At 40.0% G+C, this 17,561-nt stretch overlaps 1 pseudogene; it reads right to left on the reverse strand.

Moving 5' to 3' along the window:
- Positions 1-715: 715 nt before the first annotated feature.
- Positions 716-2,290, reverse strand: LOC101686265 (annotated as a pseudogene).
- Between the last annotated feature and the right edge of the window lie 15,271 nt (positions 2,291-17,561).

Raw genomic sequence — 17,561 nt, forward strand, 5'->3', positions numbered from 1 at the left:
ATTTAATCACATGAGCTCTTTTTTTTTTTTAATTTTTTATTTTTTATAAACATATATTTTTATCCCCAGGGGTACAGGTCTGTGAATCACCAGGTTTACACACTTCACAGCACTCACCAAAGCACATACCCTCCCCAATGTCCATAATCACATGAGCTCTTAAAAAAGAAAGCTTTCTTCCACTAGTGACAGAAAAGAAAGAAAGAAAGATTTGAAACTCAGAAAACTCAGTATACTGTTACTGGCTCTAAAGATGAAGTGGCACCTTGTATAAATCCTGACCTGTGCTGCTTACCCCAGACATGAATGTATTATACACCAATGCTGGCCTCCTCCTGTATGGCTGCTTCCTTTCTTTGCAACCCATTGTATGGCTTTATAAATGGTAAAGTGAAAGGGGGAAAAAAAGAAACACATAAGCAACAGAAAGTGACTACAAGGAGCTAAGAACAACTCCTTGCAAACAGGTAAAGGGGGCTCATAGCCCTGTAACTAAGGACAGAATGGCCTTAATTCAGCCAACAACACAGATGAGCTTCAAAGAGGTCCTCAGACTCCAGATGAGAGCACAGCCAGCTGACACCTTGATTTCAACGTTGAAAGTCTGAACAAGAGCCCAAAAATGCCATCCTTGACTGCAGACCCACAGAACTGGAGGATAATAAATTTTGCTGTTGTTTTGTTGTTGTCTTCATTGTTTTAACAGATCAGTTATTTAATGAGGTTCTTTGTAAGAAATGTAGAACACCAGTTTCTGAAGGTAAACTCCATTTGTGGGAGAAAACACAGAGCGGAAGTAACCCTGGAGCTGAGGAACAGCTTTGAGTTTTGGCAAAATTTGCAAGTCCGCAGCTTTCCCTTTTTTTTTTTTTTAATTAACATAGAGTGTATTATTTGTTTCAGGGGTACAGGTCTTTGAACCATCAGTCTTACACAGTTCACAGCACTCACCATCGCACATACCCTCTTCAATGTCCATCACCCAGCCAGCCTATCCTCCCACCCACCCCCCTCACCCACAGCAGCCCTCAGTTTTTTTCCTGAGATTAAAAGTCTCTTATGGTTTGTCTCCTTCCCTGGTCCTATCTTGTTTCATTTTTCCCTCCCTTGCCCTCACGAACTCCCACCCTGTCTCTCAAATTCCTCATATCAGAGAGATCCTATGAGAATTTTCTTTCTCTGACGGACTTATTTTGCTTAGCGTAATACCCTCTAGTTCTATCCACATCGTTGCAAATGGCAAGATTTCAGTTTTTTTATGGTTTTGACGGGTTTTTGTTAGTTTCAGTGTTTCCAGAAAAATCCACAGCTTTCTGACCAACCTTGCACTGCTCCATAATCTCACATTTCTCTTCTTCCCATTTGAAGATCTCACCTTCCTGGTGTCTGGGTTTACACAGCTTCTTCTTTTTTTTTTTTTTTTTTTTTTTACACAGCTTCTTCTTGAAATAAGCATCAGTGAGATGCTTGGGAATTTTCACAATACTGATAGCAATTTTGGTGGAGATGGCAATGACAGATTTCTGGTGTGTTCTTCATAGAAACTCAGTTGAGGGTCAGAGGTCCAGTCATAAGTAACAAGCCACACTGTTCCAATGCTTCAGGAAAACCACCCTCTTGCCCCTGTAGAGTGCAGTGAAGATGATCACAATAGTGACAGGAGAGGCACCTTTGTGGCTCAGTCAGTTAAGTATCTGCCTTCTGCTCAAATCATGATCTCAGGGTCCTAAAATCAAGCCCTGAATGGGGTTCCCTGCTCAGGGAGTCTGCTTCTCCTATCTCTCCCTCTGCCCTTTCCCCCACTCATGCTCTCTATCTTTCTCTATCTCTCAAGCAAATACATAATTTTTTTAAGGGTGCCACCAGTGATGCTAGCTTGAAGTTTTCTCACATGTTGCCTGAAATGTTTTTTTGCCATGGCTCAAAATCTTTCAAACCACATCTTCAGTAGGATAATACCTAGGCATGTGGGGAAGTTTAACCTCTCAGGTACCACGGTTCTTGTCACCACCAGCTGGTTTTGTGACAGTAGCAGGAACCTTCTTCTTTTTCTTTTCAACTCTGGATTTAGCTGCTGAATACTTCCTGTTGTACATAGCCTTTCTGGAATACATAGCCCTTGGGAAATATCTGCCAATTCCTTGGCTAGCCCAGGGTTTGGACTGTGGTGGGGCTTCCCTTCCATTGGTGTTTTAGCTTTGAGTTTATCCTTCTTCATCCTGCCACCAGCATCAGCCATCTTGGCTTCAGGTTTCTTCTCCTTAATATCTGCCTTCTCAGCTCTTTCACACGCTATCTTTCAAGAAGGAAAAGAACAGTAAATTTTGTTATTTTAAGACATAAAGCTTGTGTCTTAGTTTGTTACATAGCAAAGAGGAATTTCATAGGGTAAATATAGCAAAGATAATCATGGAGACCAAAGTCGCAGGAATTGACTAGCTTATATAAAGATTTACTTTTTTAAAAAAAAAAAGATTTTATTTATTTATTTGACAGAGAGTCACAAGTAGACAGAGAGGCAAGCAAAGAGAGAGAGGAGGAAGCAGGCTCCCTGCCAAGCATGATCATGACCTGAGTAGAAGGCAGAGGCTTAACTCACTGAGCCACCCAGTCACTCCTGAAGATTTACTTTTAAGCTCTGCTGTTAAATAAACACTCTGGGTTGGGACAAGGATAGAGAAATAGAAAAATGGAATAGGCCAGAAGGCTCAAAAAGTTCACAAACACAAAGCGATCTGATTTATAACAAAGCTGGGGGAAAGATGAACACTTAAATGAATGCTGCAAGGAAATTTGGATATACAGATAAAAAGGAATACTGACCTCCATACAAAAGAAAAATATTCTTCATGGATGGTCTCTCTAAGTGTGAAATGTAAAAATAATATGAAACAATGAATAAGAAAATAGCTTCACATATTGACAAAAGCAAATAATTGTTAAATAGAAAACAGTAAACACTAATGAGGAAGTAAAAGAAGACTGATTTAAGGTATAATAAATAAACCTGTTTATAGAAGGGAAATTTGGCACAAAGTCAGTGGGTATGTGCAGGTGGGCAATAAAGTCAGGTGGATTGTTGTTTTGGGGTAAATCACATGGGATCTTGCTGGTTCATGTTATTCTTTACTGCTTGAGAAGTAGTTTCAGTTCATATCATGAAATGCTTTGCCCAAAAAGTCTTTGCCTGAATTCAGAGATAAGCTGAAAAGAAAAACTTAATTAGAAAGTACAGACTAGGGGCACCTGGGTGCTTCAGTGGGTTAAGCCTCTGCTTTCAGCTCAGATCATGGTCTCAGGGTCCTGGGATCGAGCCCCAAGTTGGGCTCTCTGCTCGGCAGGGAGCCTGCTTACTCCTCTCTCTCTCTGCCTGCCTCTCTGCCTACTTGTGATCTCTGTCTGTCAAATAAATAAGTAAAATCTTTAAAAAAAAAAAAGAAAGAAAGAAAGAAAGAAAGAGGGGCCACCTGGGTGGCTCAGTGGGTTAAAGCCTCTGCATTCGGCTCAGGTCATGATCCCAGGGTGCTGGGATCAAGCCCTGCATCCGGCTCTCTGCTCCACAGGGAGCCTGCTTACCTTCCTCTCTCTCTGCCTGCATCTCTGCCTACTTGTGATCTCTGTCTATCAAAGAAAGAAAGAAAGAAAGAAAAAAAGAAAGAAAGAAAGAAAGAGAAAATATATTTGTAATAGAGAGGGAGCAGTAAAGAACGGAGTAAATTTAGATTTTGTCTGAATAGATTATAGATGATGGTGGGGCTATTTAGATAACTCTGAGCAGTGGAGTAAAGGTACACTGGTACCCTCCAAATGAATATCAAATTAAGGTTGTGAGTCTTCAGTTATAAAGACTGAAACATATAAAGACTTAAAACATGTTGGCTCTATCTAGAAAAGCAAAGTAGGTGTCCTGAGGTTTTCAGATAGCATCTATCATCTGTATAATATCAGAAAATCTTAATGGCAAAAACCTGTGCATTTAAGTTTTGATAATCAAATGTAAATCTCTACTCATTGGCAGCCAGTTTTAACACTAGCCAGACAGGGCTATTAAAGGGTGAGATGGTGGGCCTAGTGATTGCCAGTATATCACCAATGAAGGCCCTTTGTATCTTGATTTAGCTGATATTGTGGTGTACTTATTGTTTTCAACTGAAAAAAAGGCAGTTGCACAGGTTCCCTTTTGGTGGTTTCCACAGGAAAGGCTAGGAATTTGGGATTATTCCAACAATCATGTTGGGATTAGTCCAACAGTCATGGTGGGTGAGGACATTCATAGCTATACTAGCAGAAAAGAAAACTGGAAGGGCCACCGCCACTGGCAATTGCTTTAGAAATATATTATCAATAGACACATCTAGTTAATTTGTCTTACCTGTTATGCCCATAGGTTATAGAAGGTTCCCTTGGGGAATATAGAAGGGTTGCCTAGAATTAATGTGACTTGGGCTTCTGAGTCTAATAGAGTCAAGAATGCCTGGACCTTAAGCAGTGGTTGTAGCTAGTGCCCTTAATGAAGTCCATGTCACTGAACACATGCATAACCTCTATCCTGCCACCACAGCCACTTTGTTTGTGAACCCAGTGGGTGATGACTGGAGTGGCTGGGGAAAGAGGCTGACAGGTATACACAGAACAGGTCATCCTAACTACACAATTATTAAAACCCTCCTCTGCCAAGGTGCCTTGAGACAGTCAGTGAAGCATCCAACTCTTGATTTCAGCTCATATCATGACCTCAGGATCATGGAATCAAGCCCTGTGTTCAGCTCTGCACTCAGCAGGGAGTCTGCTTGAGGATTCTCTCCCTCTCCCTTTGCCCCTACCACCACTCTCTCTCTCTCTAATAAATAAGTAAAACTTTAAAAAAAAACAACCCTCAGACCAGGTGGTGGGTATTATAGAGGGCACGGATTGCATGGAGCACTGGGTATGGTGAAAAAATAATGAATACTGTTATGCTGAAGAAAAATAAATTAATTTTTTAAAAAAACCTCTTCTGCTGAGGTCACACTTCAGTAAGCATTCACATGGGACTCAAATATCTTCACATTTTTTGCCCATTCATCAAGTTCTTTACACATACTTCTTCTCCAAATGACCTTCACTAATTATCCAATCATTTCCTTCCGAGTCCCTGGCCATTCAGCCATGCTATTGGCCACAACTCACAAATTAGTATATAATTACGTATCTGGACATTTCTCATTCCAATAAAAGGGAACAAACAGGCACAATATTCAAAGTTCTGCCCACTGAGAGGATTTCCCTTCATCACTGTCCTTTAGGGATGTCTCAGAAAGGGGCCATTGTGTCACAGCTGTTCATTTTTGGCTGGTGCCTGTATATCTGCAGAGTGGTCCATCTATAAACCAGACCCAAGTCTTCTCTTCTTTGGACACTTAAATATAAGGAATGCTTATGAAGCCATAGGTGCAGACTGGAAGAGAGAAGGCAATGTAGCAGAAATTGGAACACCAGGAATTTGGGCCACTTCACGTGAACTACGTGTGCATTCAGTGCCTACTTAGGCCTAATCATGTACATTAGGTCATAAAATAACTTGAAGTCCTGCAGTATCATTCAATCTCTACTTAGGCCCTTAGCAGGCTAAGAGCTGTCCCAAAAGGAAAGTAGTTACCTATAGATGCTGACAGGGTCTTGCTCCAAAATCTTAAGGCCTGCACTGTGATTCACAGATGGGGGCCAGAGAAAGTTTCCAGAAAGGATCAATATCTGCCACCAACGCTTCAAGCACCATTGGAAATGGTGGATCACATGGCCCACACGGAAGGACAGCTTGAACAATATCCTGGACCTGCACAGAAACCCTCTGAGCTGACCTGAAGTTACCTTTAGCTCACTTTAATACTAAGATCTCCTATTTCTGAACATACAATGTATGTTCTAGCATGTTGATGTACTAAACATGTGTGACTGAGCCAAAAGGGCCTGTGTGAGCTCCATGCCCCACTCCCATACATGGAATAGAAACTTCCTGTACTAACCCATAGGATAACAGTGCTTTGAGAGCTAGCTGTCTCCTTGCTTGAACCAGTAATAAAACATTCTTTGCTTTTTACATTTCCTTGGGTTATACTCCATTCAATGCAGCTCAAGCAGTGAACCCACCTCCCAAGTTCAGCTACAAATAGATCCTCAGAAGAGATTCAAAGGAAGAAAAAAATCTCAATGCATAAACAAGATTACTGATATACTGATTATAATAACCAAAACCTGGAAATAACATAAGCATCTCAGAATAAAATAAATTTAAATGTTAGACTATTTTATAATCATTGAAGCAAATTTTAAATAACAATGAAAAGAATATAAGACTAACTGGCAAGAAATACAAGTACCTGGTGGCTCAGTTGGTTAAGCGTCCGACTCTTGATTTCAGCTCAGGTCATAATCTCTGGGCTGTGAGATCAATCCCCACTTTCACACACTCTCCCTCTCTCTTTCTCTTTCTCTAAAAAGGAAGAAAGGAAGGAAGGAGGAAGGAGTTGTCTAAACACAATAAAACAACTATATGAAATGCACATGTATAATAAATAAAAATAATTATGCATTAAGAAAGTACTTACTGCAAACTAGCCTCAGCTAAGGCTAATTTCAGCAGAAAATACCTTAATACGAACTGTCAGCTGGTTCCTAAATTCACTAGAAGGGCTAGAGAAACAGATGATGTTTAAGTGTCCAAGGGCACCAACAACAACCCTGCCACAGGACTGGTCTTGTGAAAAAATGGCTACCACAGCCACTAGCCGCCGCTGCTGCCAAGCTCTAAACGCTAAGAATTTGACAAGCAACAACAGTGAATGCTACCTGTAAATGTGTTTCTGAGTCAGAATTCAATCCTGCAGCCATTGTTCTCCTTATAATCTAGATGCTTCTATAATCTAGATGCGCCAGCAAAACGAAGGCTGTTCTCCACACACCCGTTGGTCTGCTTATCTTTAGACAAGATCTTGTGAACGTTCCTAAGATTAGCAGAATTCATTCAAAAACTTGCCTCCTGGAAGCTGAGAAACTTCTCGACTTCACTGTGGGGAAACTATACACACCATCCTATTTAATTCTCATAAAAACAGCCAACATTACAATCTAGATTTTTCCAAATAGAGAAAATGATATATATCTATTTTATAAATTATAGGCTGTTTGGAGTTTTTTAGGAAAGAATATCTGGAAATTGAGAGTCTGGCATTGTATTCCCTTTAAGCTATCCATAACTGTACCTCAAAGGTAGGGCACCCCAGTTTGAAGATTGCCAGTCTAACTCAGTTTATTAGATGCCTCTAGCTCAGGAGACAAATACAAGATAATCAGTTCAATCCATCTAATGTAATAACTGAATAATAACTGACTGTCAAGTAGCAGGTTTTATAAATATGCAACAAAGAATATAAAGGATAGAGTTTGGGCACTTCCAGAGTGAGGTAGTTATAAAGCTATAAAAGGACAGGTAGATGTGGGAACATGGAGTGACAGTGTCAAGGCTTAAAACAGAGAGGGAGATTCAGAGCAACCACGAAGTCTTCCATCATCCACAAGCAATGACATTTTTCATTCTTCCTTTCCAATTATTTAAATTTTTATTTCCTGCTATCATGTCAATGTTCAGGCTAGGAACCTAGTACAGTGTTGGGGGGCGGGGGGAAGTAGTGATGGCAGCATTCTCTAAATTGTTCCAGTCTTAAGATAATGTCTTTAGGAATTTGTAATTCATAATGGACTGTGATTTAGCAATGACCATTCTTAGAAGGAAGCTCACTTCTGATTGTTCTAAATCCACAGCACAGCAGAGAGCCCAGAGTCCTGAGGCATGCCATAAATTTTGATTTTATGGATAATGTCTTTAGGAATTTGTAATTCATAATGGACTGTGATTTAGCTGTAAATTATTTGTAAATGACATTAACTTCTTCGTGTTAAGAAGGTTTCCTTTTATTCCTTATTTGCTAAGACTTTTAATAAGTATATATGTATTTTCTCTGTTAATCTTTTAATATGTTGTGGAGGTTCAAGGGGATAGGAGAAGAATAAATTAAACAAGATGGGATTGGGAGGGAGACAAACCATAAGTGACTCTTAATATCACAGAACAAACTGAGGGCTCCTGGGAGAAGGGGGGTTGGGAAAAGGGGGGGTGGGGTTATGGACATTGGGGAGGGTTTGTGCTATGGTGAGCACTGTGCAGTGTGTAAACTTGGCGATTCACAGACCTGTACCCCTGGGGGTAAAAATATATTATATGTTTATAAAAAATAAACAAATTTTTTTAATCTTTTAATATGTTGAATTACATTAAAAGACTCCTTGTCTTAGAATAACTTTTCTTCCCAAGATGAAATCCAGTTTTCAAGAGGTAGTGTCTTGCCTTTAAAGATAGATTCAGATTGCTGCTAATTTGATTATGAGTTTTGTGTCTCTTCTTAAACAAGACCCACCTGTAATGCATGATGATTCTTACATCATCCTTAAAAGGTTTTAGTATCAAAGTTATGCTATTTTCACAAAGTAAGGAGAATCACATTCCCTCTTTTATATCTTCAGAAGGAGTTGTCTATGTTTAGACTTACTTATTTTTTACATTGCTAGTATGACTCACACACATGATGAGGGCAGGAAACTTGTAGTTCATCATCTTGCTGACATCACTCCCTTAATTTATATTTCTTAAAAGTTTGCACATTTCATCTGTTTTCAAATTCATCATCAAGAACTTACTCATGCAATGTTCCTTACACTTTTAGTCTCTAAAGCATTGATAATTACGTTCCCTTTTTATACTGCTAATATAGTGAATTTGTGCATAAGCAATGACCATTCTTAGAAGGAAGCTCACTTCTAATTGTTCTAAATCCACAGCACAGCAGAGAGCCCAGAGTCCTGAGGCATGCCATAAATTTTGATTTTATGGATACCCCGCAGATATTAAATATTTATTACTTATTATCCAGATAATAATGTCTATGAGTCCCTTGGGCATTTATCCATTTTTAAACATTCAATCCAAAATAAACAGAAAATTCAACATATTAAACACCAAACATCAAGGTAAATGCACCCGTATAATACTAAACAGGACAAATTCTGGGAAATCTCCCACATTCTTAGGTGAGAACACAAAAATCACGTGGTGGTTGCTGAATATTATTATAGCTTATTGGCAAGTGTTCAAATAGCATAGGTTCAACACTAACATGTGCCACAACTCAATACTATAAGCTGATCCAAATCTGTCATACCTAGTTTAATTTACTTTATTCCTTAGGTTCACGATATCATTTGGGAGCTGTACCAAACCCCTCTCTGTCTCCTCTGACAACTAAGAGATCACTTTTTGTCAGGGAGAAGGAGTACTGCTCTAAGCAGTCAGATTTCAGAACATGTGTAAAGGGTGTGTGTGTGTGTGTGTGTGTGTGTGTGTGTGTGTGTGTAAAGGCAATGGAGAAATCTTCCCTTTGGCTATTTCTCCTCTAAGATTTGTGGTTGTAAACTCTTCATCCCGTTTGAATAGTAACTTCCAAGAATCAATATTGGGCAAAGGAAAGAGGGTACCATTCACACCAAGTCAAGGAAGATTTGGACATGAGGTCCATGTCCTTAGGGCCCAGTGACCTGGAACATTTTATTCTTGGGCATCCTAAAAGGATTTGGAAAAATTACATACCCTCTCACACATTTTTAAATTGACATTTAAGATTGCTAAAGAAATTGTTTAAATTTAAATAGTTGCAAGTGATGTAACTTCCAGCACATTATAATACTGACATTTAAAATAAAACTGTTACTTTACTCATTCAAATACATCCCACAGAATCTAAATGCCATAGCAATTTGACACCCACTATCAAACCTTTTTAAAAAGACAAGATGTTTTTAAAATTAAAAATTTTACAAAATTCTTTTTTCTCCTTAACCTGTATTTTTACTTCACTGTCCCCTAGAAATTTATCCTCATAGATGTTTATGCTTGAAAGCATTTTACAGATTCCTTTATCACATTTTGCTACAACAAAGATATGTATAGCATTTAAATCTTTATGTGGCCATACAATCCAAGTGCTAAAAATTTACTTCTGAATTTAGATATTAATACAATTTGTATTTACTACTGATCAAAATAGTAGATGTAAATTGTAAATCTTGACAAATGTCAAACATAAAAATATATCATTGGAAATGCATTTCATGGGTGGACTTTTTTTCCAATTAGTTCATTCACCCAAGGATAAATATTACTTAAAGCTGACAGATTTGGCATCATACTATCTCTATTTTTATTTGTATTTGTGAGGGATGACAAAATATTTTCAAGTAAATTAGTTGGTAAAAAAAAAAAAAAGGATGAAATTCTGTTTTAACAATGTAAACCAATTTTTGAATTCCTTTTAAATTTATGTTTTAAAAATCAATAACCACTTATTATCAAAAATTAATAATCAGATGACAAAAATTCAGAAACCACTTGACTTGCAAAATGATTGGCTATTTGATTAGAGTCATTCACTGTCTTAGCACTGGTACCATGTTTCAAGGATCCTCTTGTTTGATGTCCCAGAGGTTTTTACACATCAGGTAATTCCTTCATCATGGGCTAGTTCTCAGGCAAACAAATTTTAGGAAAGAATGTGTGGAAACTGAGGATCTGAACATTTATTTCCTTTAAGCTATCTGTAACTGTATACCTCTGAGTTACTGTACCCCAGCTTAAGGATTACTAGTTTAACCCAATTTGCTAAATGTCTCTGCTTTAGGAGACAAACACAATAACAATCCGTTCAATCAATCTAATTCAGTAACTCCTTAATAACTGACTACCAAGTAGCAGGTTCTAAAAATGTGCAACAAAGAATACTAAGGATGGAGACTGGGCCCTTCCAGAGTAAGGTAGTTAAAAAGCTATGAAAGGACACAGAGATGGGCACAGAGAGTGACAGTATCAGGAAGACTCAGAGCAAGCATGGAAGTCTTCCAGTCTTCATTGTGTGACAGTGAAGCCTGAAAATGAGGAAGGTAAAAGCTGGTTCAGGTGAAAGAAGATCCTTGACTTGAACATCAAATGTGGGATCATGAACAGCCTCCACTTGGGAGGGTCACAGAACAGAAGCATCCACGAGAGAGTCAGCTCTTATTTAAGTGGGGCTACCACAGGTGTTAAATGTGAAGGAATTTCTTAACCATGCCCCCAAAATTCTTGTTGCTTTCCCTTCCCTTGATTCTTTTGTAGATTTATCTCCTTAAGGAGCTCTGTTGGAAAAAAGGTGACTTGATCAAGGTAGAACATTCTTAGGTTTTGCAGCTCGAAAAATCATTTCTTGGAGGCTTCAGCAACTGAAGGACAAGCTTCAATATGTTCAAGGTCCTTCGGGAAATGGAGAAAAGAATGAACATGCCAGGCTGTAGGTAATGTGAGATCACAATGCTGTCCAGAACTAGCAACCGCAATAATTTCAGCATCCAAAGGCCAGGACTCCTGGAACAAGAGGAAAGGGAGGGAAGCCAGATTCTCTGTGCGATTGAGACAGAATATTCAATTTAGAGGCATCATTTGTGTACGCAAATGGAAGGAAGGCAAAAACTATTCGATGGAAGGCTTTTTTTTTTTTTAATTATTGACACTTAGGGTGCCTTGAGTGGCTCCGTGGGTTAATTGTACAGCTCTTGATTTCACACAGGTCCTGAGTTGAGCCTCCCATGGGGGTCCACACTGGGCATGGAGCCTGCTTAAGATTTTCTCTCTCTGTTCCTCTCTCTCCAGCCCCTCCCCTCTCCCATCCTTTCTCTCTCTCTCTCTCTCTCTCTCTCTCTCTCTCTCTAATTTAAAAAAAAAAAAAAAAACTTTTTTAATTAAATTACTGGCATCGTATTAAGTTGGGTTATACTGCCATCTGGTGGTCATTGTAATACTGCCATGACCCAACACCATCCAAACACAAGAACAGGAAGAAGGGGAAAGCAGAAACCAATTCTTCCCACGTTATATTGGAATCGGGTTAAATTCTACTTTGACATAATTTATAAACTAATCTGGTAACATCAAAGAAGCTGTGCGGTCAACTACTTTGGTCTCAGGTGAGTATATATCTGATATAACACTGATTTTCCACAGCATCAGCTACTTCACCGTCAGTGAGAGCAAGAGGTCAAGAGAGCAAGTTGCCTGCAATTGAATCGCACCTTGGCCCCTGGGAGTCCTTAAGCAAGGCATTTAATTTCTCTTCATCCCACGTTCAGCGTCTGAAGAATGATGTTAATAATAGCATATTATTTAGAGGGTACGTTTGCTAATCAGGCTAATTCATAAATGTAATTGTTTAAAACAGTGATCAATTAAACTATTACTCCTTCAGGAACAGACCATAGGTTTGTCAAACTTGACGAAAAAAATATTAAAGATTCTCTCATTCCATCCTCTTCTTCACTCATGCCCAGAAAAGAGGAATTTTATTATGATATGTCAGATTTCAGAATGCTAACTGGATCCAGTGTCTAGTAGACAGAAACTTAGACAAGCCTCTACTGGTAAAAGCCACTTGTTCAGTTTCTCCTGGTTATCTCAGATATGGTTTTGCATCATCGGAGTCCTTAACGCACGAGTGTATGGAGAACCCACTTTACAAACTTCCAAAGTCTTCTCTTTTCTCACAAGGCCCATGTCATCTGGCCTCCAACCACTCCTTTGATCCTATACATGCTCACTCTCCTCCTCTCTCATCTCTTCCCAGCCTCAGTGGCCTCCTTGCTGTTAGTCATGCACAAGGAAGCATGCTCCGCCCCCAAAGTTTTATACTCCAACCCCCTTCTGCCTGGATCACTCATCCCCAGATATCCAGAAGACTCCCTCCCTCACTTCCTTCAGATCACTCCTTAAATGTCATCTCCTCAGAATTTTCCCCTAATCACATCATCATAAATAAAAATGTCACATCCTAGCTGATTCTGCCTTTATTCAAAGAGCTTAACAATTTGACATATAATTAATGTATTTACTTGTTTGATTGTCTATCTTCCTCCACTCGAATGTTATCTCTCTGAGCTCAGGAGCCTTGTATAGTTTGTTCACTCTAACAAGGTTAAACACAGATCTTTCCCCTTTTTCCTGAACCTGCTGACCAAGCCACATTCAGAACCTCCAACTTCCCATTCCTGTCTCCTGATTGATTAGCTAGGATTAAAACTGCATGTGCCCTCACACTATCTAACCACAGAGGAAGACATTTCCTATTCAGATAACTGACTGGACTTACCCCACTTCCAAAAATACTTCAACTGTGGATCACCCCATCTGCAGCTTTGTTTCTCTCATTATAATATCTAGGGCAAAACCCTCCTGCTGAGTCACTGTGACACTCAGATCTGGGGTGCTCTTATTGCAACTGCCTGAATAAAACCAATCTTCTTACATCTCTGGCTGTTGTTTGTGATGCCACCTGTATCTCCATCATATAAGATGATTTTTAATACATAGTCAGCACTCCATAAAATTTTGTTGAATGAATGAACTATGGAGAAAGAATTCTCCACCTGATCCTGCCCAACTTGCTGGAGTCCTGAACTGGACTTTGCCACCAAAGCCCTGGTTAATTACAAAGACTTAATTGATTTTCATTTTGATTTGCTTTTGCTTTTCTTTTTTTGTATACACACAGCCCCTTAGGATCTCTATGGACTGGAAAAACGACAGGGCTGATACAGGATCCTGGTTTTTCAGGCTCTCGTTACTTTGCTTTTCCAGGAAGATCAGCCCATCTAAGGGACAGAGAAGTAGGTTTTACATATTCCAGTAGAAGTATGTAGATGTACATAAGAGTCGCTCAGAAGAGAAATGTCTCACTTATGTGTAAGAGTAGGTATATGTATTAAAGAGTCAACATGGGTCTTTAAGACTAACTCAAACTGGTGGTGGGGGATGGGGGCCCAGGGAGGGACAGCCCTGGGTATAAGGAACAGGAGGAAGAAACAAGCTGTGGAATCTATAAACACTAAGGATTCCTCCTCTGTCTTTGAATCTAGTCTTCAACTTTGACTTCAGCATTAGCCTTTGGCTAAAGCTCACTTCCATTTCTGACATTACTGAAAGGCACATGACCAATGATCATATTACCTAATGGATACCTTCATGGTTAATAACCTAAAATCAGAGGCACCTCAGCAGCTTGGTCAGGTAAGCATCTGCCCTCAGCTCAGATCAAGATCTCAAGATCCTGGGATCAAGTCCTGCACCGGGTTCCTCTCTTAGCAAGAAGTCTGTTTAATTTAATAAATATACTAGTCTCTCTTATCTTGCTGGTTCCCTCATTAATAAGTTAAATAAATTTTTCATGCATTCTCATATCACGTTATATGAGAGTCAAGGGTTTTTCTCCCCAAGTTCTTAAAAAGTAGAGTTTGTTGGAAATAAGGAAGGAAAGAGGGGAAAAAAAGAGATTTTCTTCTCAGAGTTCTCTTAATAAAGAGTAACCCTGGCACTTCCCTTCCCCTTCATCACTTCTCCTTTCCCTTTCCGCCCCTCCACCCTCTGCAGGCTATCTCTAGTAAATCCACCACACAACCTGGATACTAATACAAAAACCACTTTCTGCCATCACATCACAGAGCTCCAGGACCTGCCAAGCCTAGTCTGGAGTCTCACTGCCCAAGGAGGAAGAAGCCATGGGAAAATCCCCTCTGAGCTATAGTCACCTCCCAAGTTAAATAAGGCCTTGACCTAGTGAGGTTTTCATCTAACTGCCTCCACAGACACCCCTTGCCCCCAGGGCATTCCCCTGGGCTCCTGCGGGAGCACATCGGGGCCTGGGACCAGAGCCATGTGAGCAGGGCTCTGGGTCACTCACCCACCATGGCTGGCATCAGAAGAGCTCAACTTTAAACCTCTTTAGAATACCACACTTCTGGGACGCCTGGGTGGCTCAGTTGGTTGGACGACTGCCTTTGGCTCAGGTCATGATCTCGGAGTCCTGGGATCGAGTCCCGCATCGGGCTCCCAGCTTCATGGGGAGTCTGCTTCTCCCTCTGACCTTCTCCTCACTCATGCTCTCTCTCTCACTGTCTCTCTCGCAAATAAATAAATAAAATCTTTAAAAAAAAAAAAAGAATACCACACTTCTGAATAAGATTTAATTAGAAGCAAAGGGTATTGTGGATTTTTACTTGCGTACGCATTTGAAATGTTTATGACATTTAAATCCTTCAAAATCAGCTTTTAGCATTAGACTTTTCAGTGTGGTATAATCATTCCATTTGAATAATATATCCTCTCTATCTCTCTCTATATATATAAATGGCCAGTATCATACTATTATCATATCCATTGTTATGTAGTATCATAACTAGGCTAATAACTGCAAGTTTCCTAAAATATTTTACCTTTATGTGGCATTTATGTAGCATTTAAATTATTAATGTACCGCCATATAACACTGAATCAAGCTATTTGCCCATTTATGAATGCAATCTACTCCCAATGTGAAAGAAAATAGAAGTTTGCAGGCGCCTGGGTGGCTCAGTGGTTTAAGCCTCTGTCTTCAGCTCAGGTCATGATCTCATGGTCCTGGGATGGAGAGCCTGCTTCCCCCTCTCTCTCTGCCTGCCTCTCTGCTTACTAGTGGTTTCTCTCTGTGTGTGTCAAATAAATAAATAAAATCTTTTTTTTAAAAAGTAAAGAAAAGAAAATAGAAGCTTGCTTCTGGCAAATATACACTGGAGAAATTGTCTATCCCCGGAGGTGGATCAAGCCAAGATCAGGGACGCCTGCCTGCTGTGTAATTGCCAGTCAAGTTGCACAACAGCCCCATCCCCAGATTTCAAGGAGAAGATCCAAGGCCTTTCACTCAAATAAGATGGTCTCTGAGAGAAAAGAAACCATGGCTTTGTTGGTTTGCTTGTTTTTGTCTCTTGATAATCAAACTGAACACAAAACATTGCTCGGCTCCCTATTTCCACTTCTCTACATTGCCTTTTCTTCAAGTCCCTTCCTTTGGATGTTGGTGGTGGTGGGTCCATGGGTCATTCTTTTTTAATGCAACAATGGGGTTTTTGTGATTATATATATATATCTGAAGGGAAAGGTGAAGATTAGAACCAAAAATACTCTTTTTTCCTCTCACAAAAACATGGGCATATCCAGTTTGTACTGGGATAACAAATAACAGTGACCCCATTGCCTTCTGTCTTGTTCTACTGCTATTCTCATCACTGGGCTTCTACATTACCACTTGGCTGAAGATCTCTCTTCCACTTCCAGCTCACATGTCCTCATTCCAGCCAGGAGAGAGAAGAAAGGGGAAAACAAGAGCACACCCATTCTCCCCTCTAGGGATATTGCTCAGCAAATACACAAACCAGCAAATACACAAACATGTCCCATGTACAAACACCTGGCTTGAACCTAGTCTACTGGCCATAACAGTAAAAACGGCAGCTGGGAAATCATTTTAGGTCCAGCAACCAAGTGTCCAATTAATATTTGAATGTTCTATGTCTGAGGAAGAAGAGAAGAATGGCTATTAGGGACTAACTTGCAATCTCTACTACCACCTGTCCCTTTGGCCACCCTATCTGTGTGTACCTTTCCTCTACCTAGAAGACCCACACTCCCTCCTCAAAAAAGATAATAGCAAAGTTCCAACCAGGCATCACCTCCAGATCAAAGTCCAGGATCTCTGGGTGACAAACTCTTTCTCAGTCAGGTCTAGATCTGTCTCTGTGATCTGATGACCTATAAGCTGCAAGCCCTCATCTACCCTAGCCCACTAGTTGGCAGGGGCTTAGCTTTCTAACTCTGGCAGTTTTCTTTTTTCAAATGTACTGCCACATGGACGGGACTGGAAGAGATTATGCTGAGTGAAATAAGTTAAGCAGAGAGAGTCAATTATCGTATGGCTTCACTTACTTGTGAAGCATAACAAATATCATGGAGGACAAGGGGTGTTAGAGAGGAGAAGGGAGTTGGGGTAAATTGGAAGGGGAGGTGAACCATGAGAGACCATGGACTCTGAAAAACAATCTGAGGGTTTTGAAGGGGCGGGGGGTGGGAGGTTGGGATACCAGATGGTGAGTATTATGGAGGGCACATATTGCATGGAGCACTGGGTGTGGTGAAAAAATAATGAATACTGTTTTTCTGAAAATAAATAAATTAATTTAATAAAAAAAATGTACTGCCACTAAATAGCAGCAAAAAAACCCTGCAAAGTCTGGGTTTTTGCTGCCCACTGGCCAATCACCCCAGCCAGTGTCCTACCTTTAGTCTGATGCATCTTCCCATTTCCAGGAATTTAAACATGCTAAATGTGTCCCTTCTCCGCATCTCTCTCTCTCTTTCTCTCTCTCTCAGGGAGTCTAGAGTTTGCATGATCAATCCACTACAAGAAACCCAGGTTTCTCTGATCCTCTCATTCTACCACCCGCACCATGTGTTTTTCACGTTATGGCTGTTCTAGTCTTGTTATCATGCCCACATTAAAAGCAGCAGGAAAGAAAGAAAAGAAAGGAATAGGGCATGTCCCCTCTTTGAAAGAAACTTTTTTGAAGTTGAATTATCCTTTTCC

The sequence above is a fragment of the Mustela putorius genome, unplaced genomic scaffold (assembly GCF_011764305.1).
Source record: "Mustela putorius furo isolate JIRA1106 unplaced genomic scaffold, ASM1176430v1.1 tig00537227_pilon_pilon_pilon, whole genome shotgun sequence".
NCBI classification, from domain to species: Eukaryota; Metazoa; Chordata; class Mammalia; order Carnivora; family Mustelidae; genus Mustela; species Mustela putorius.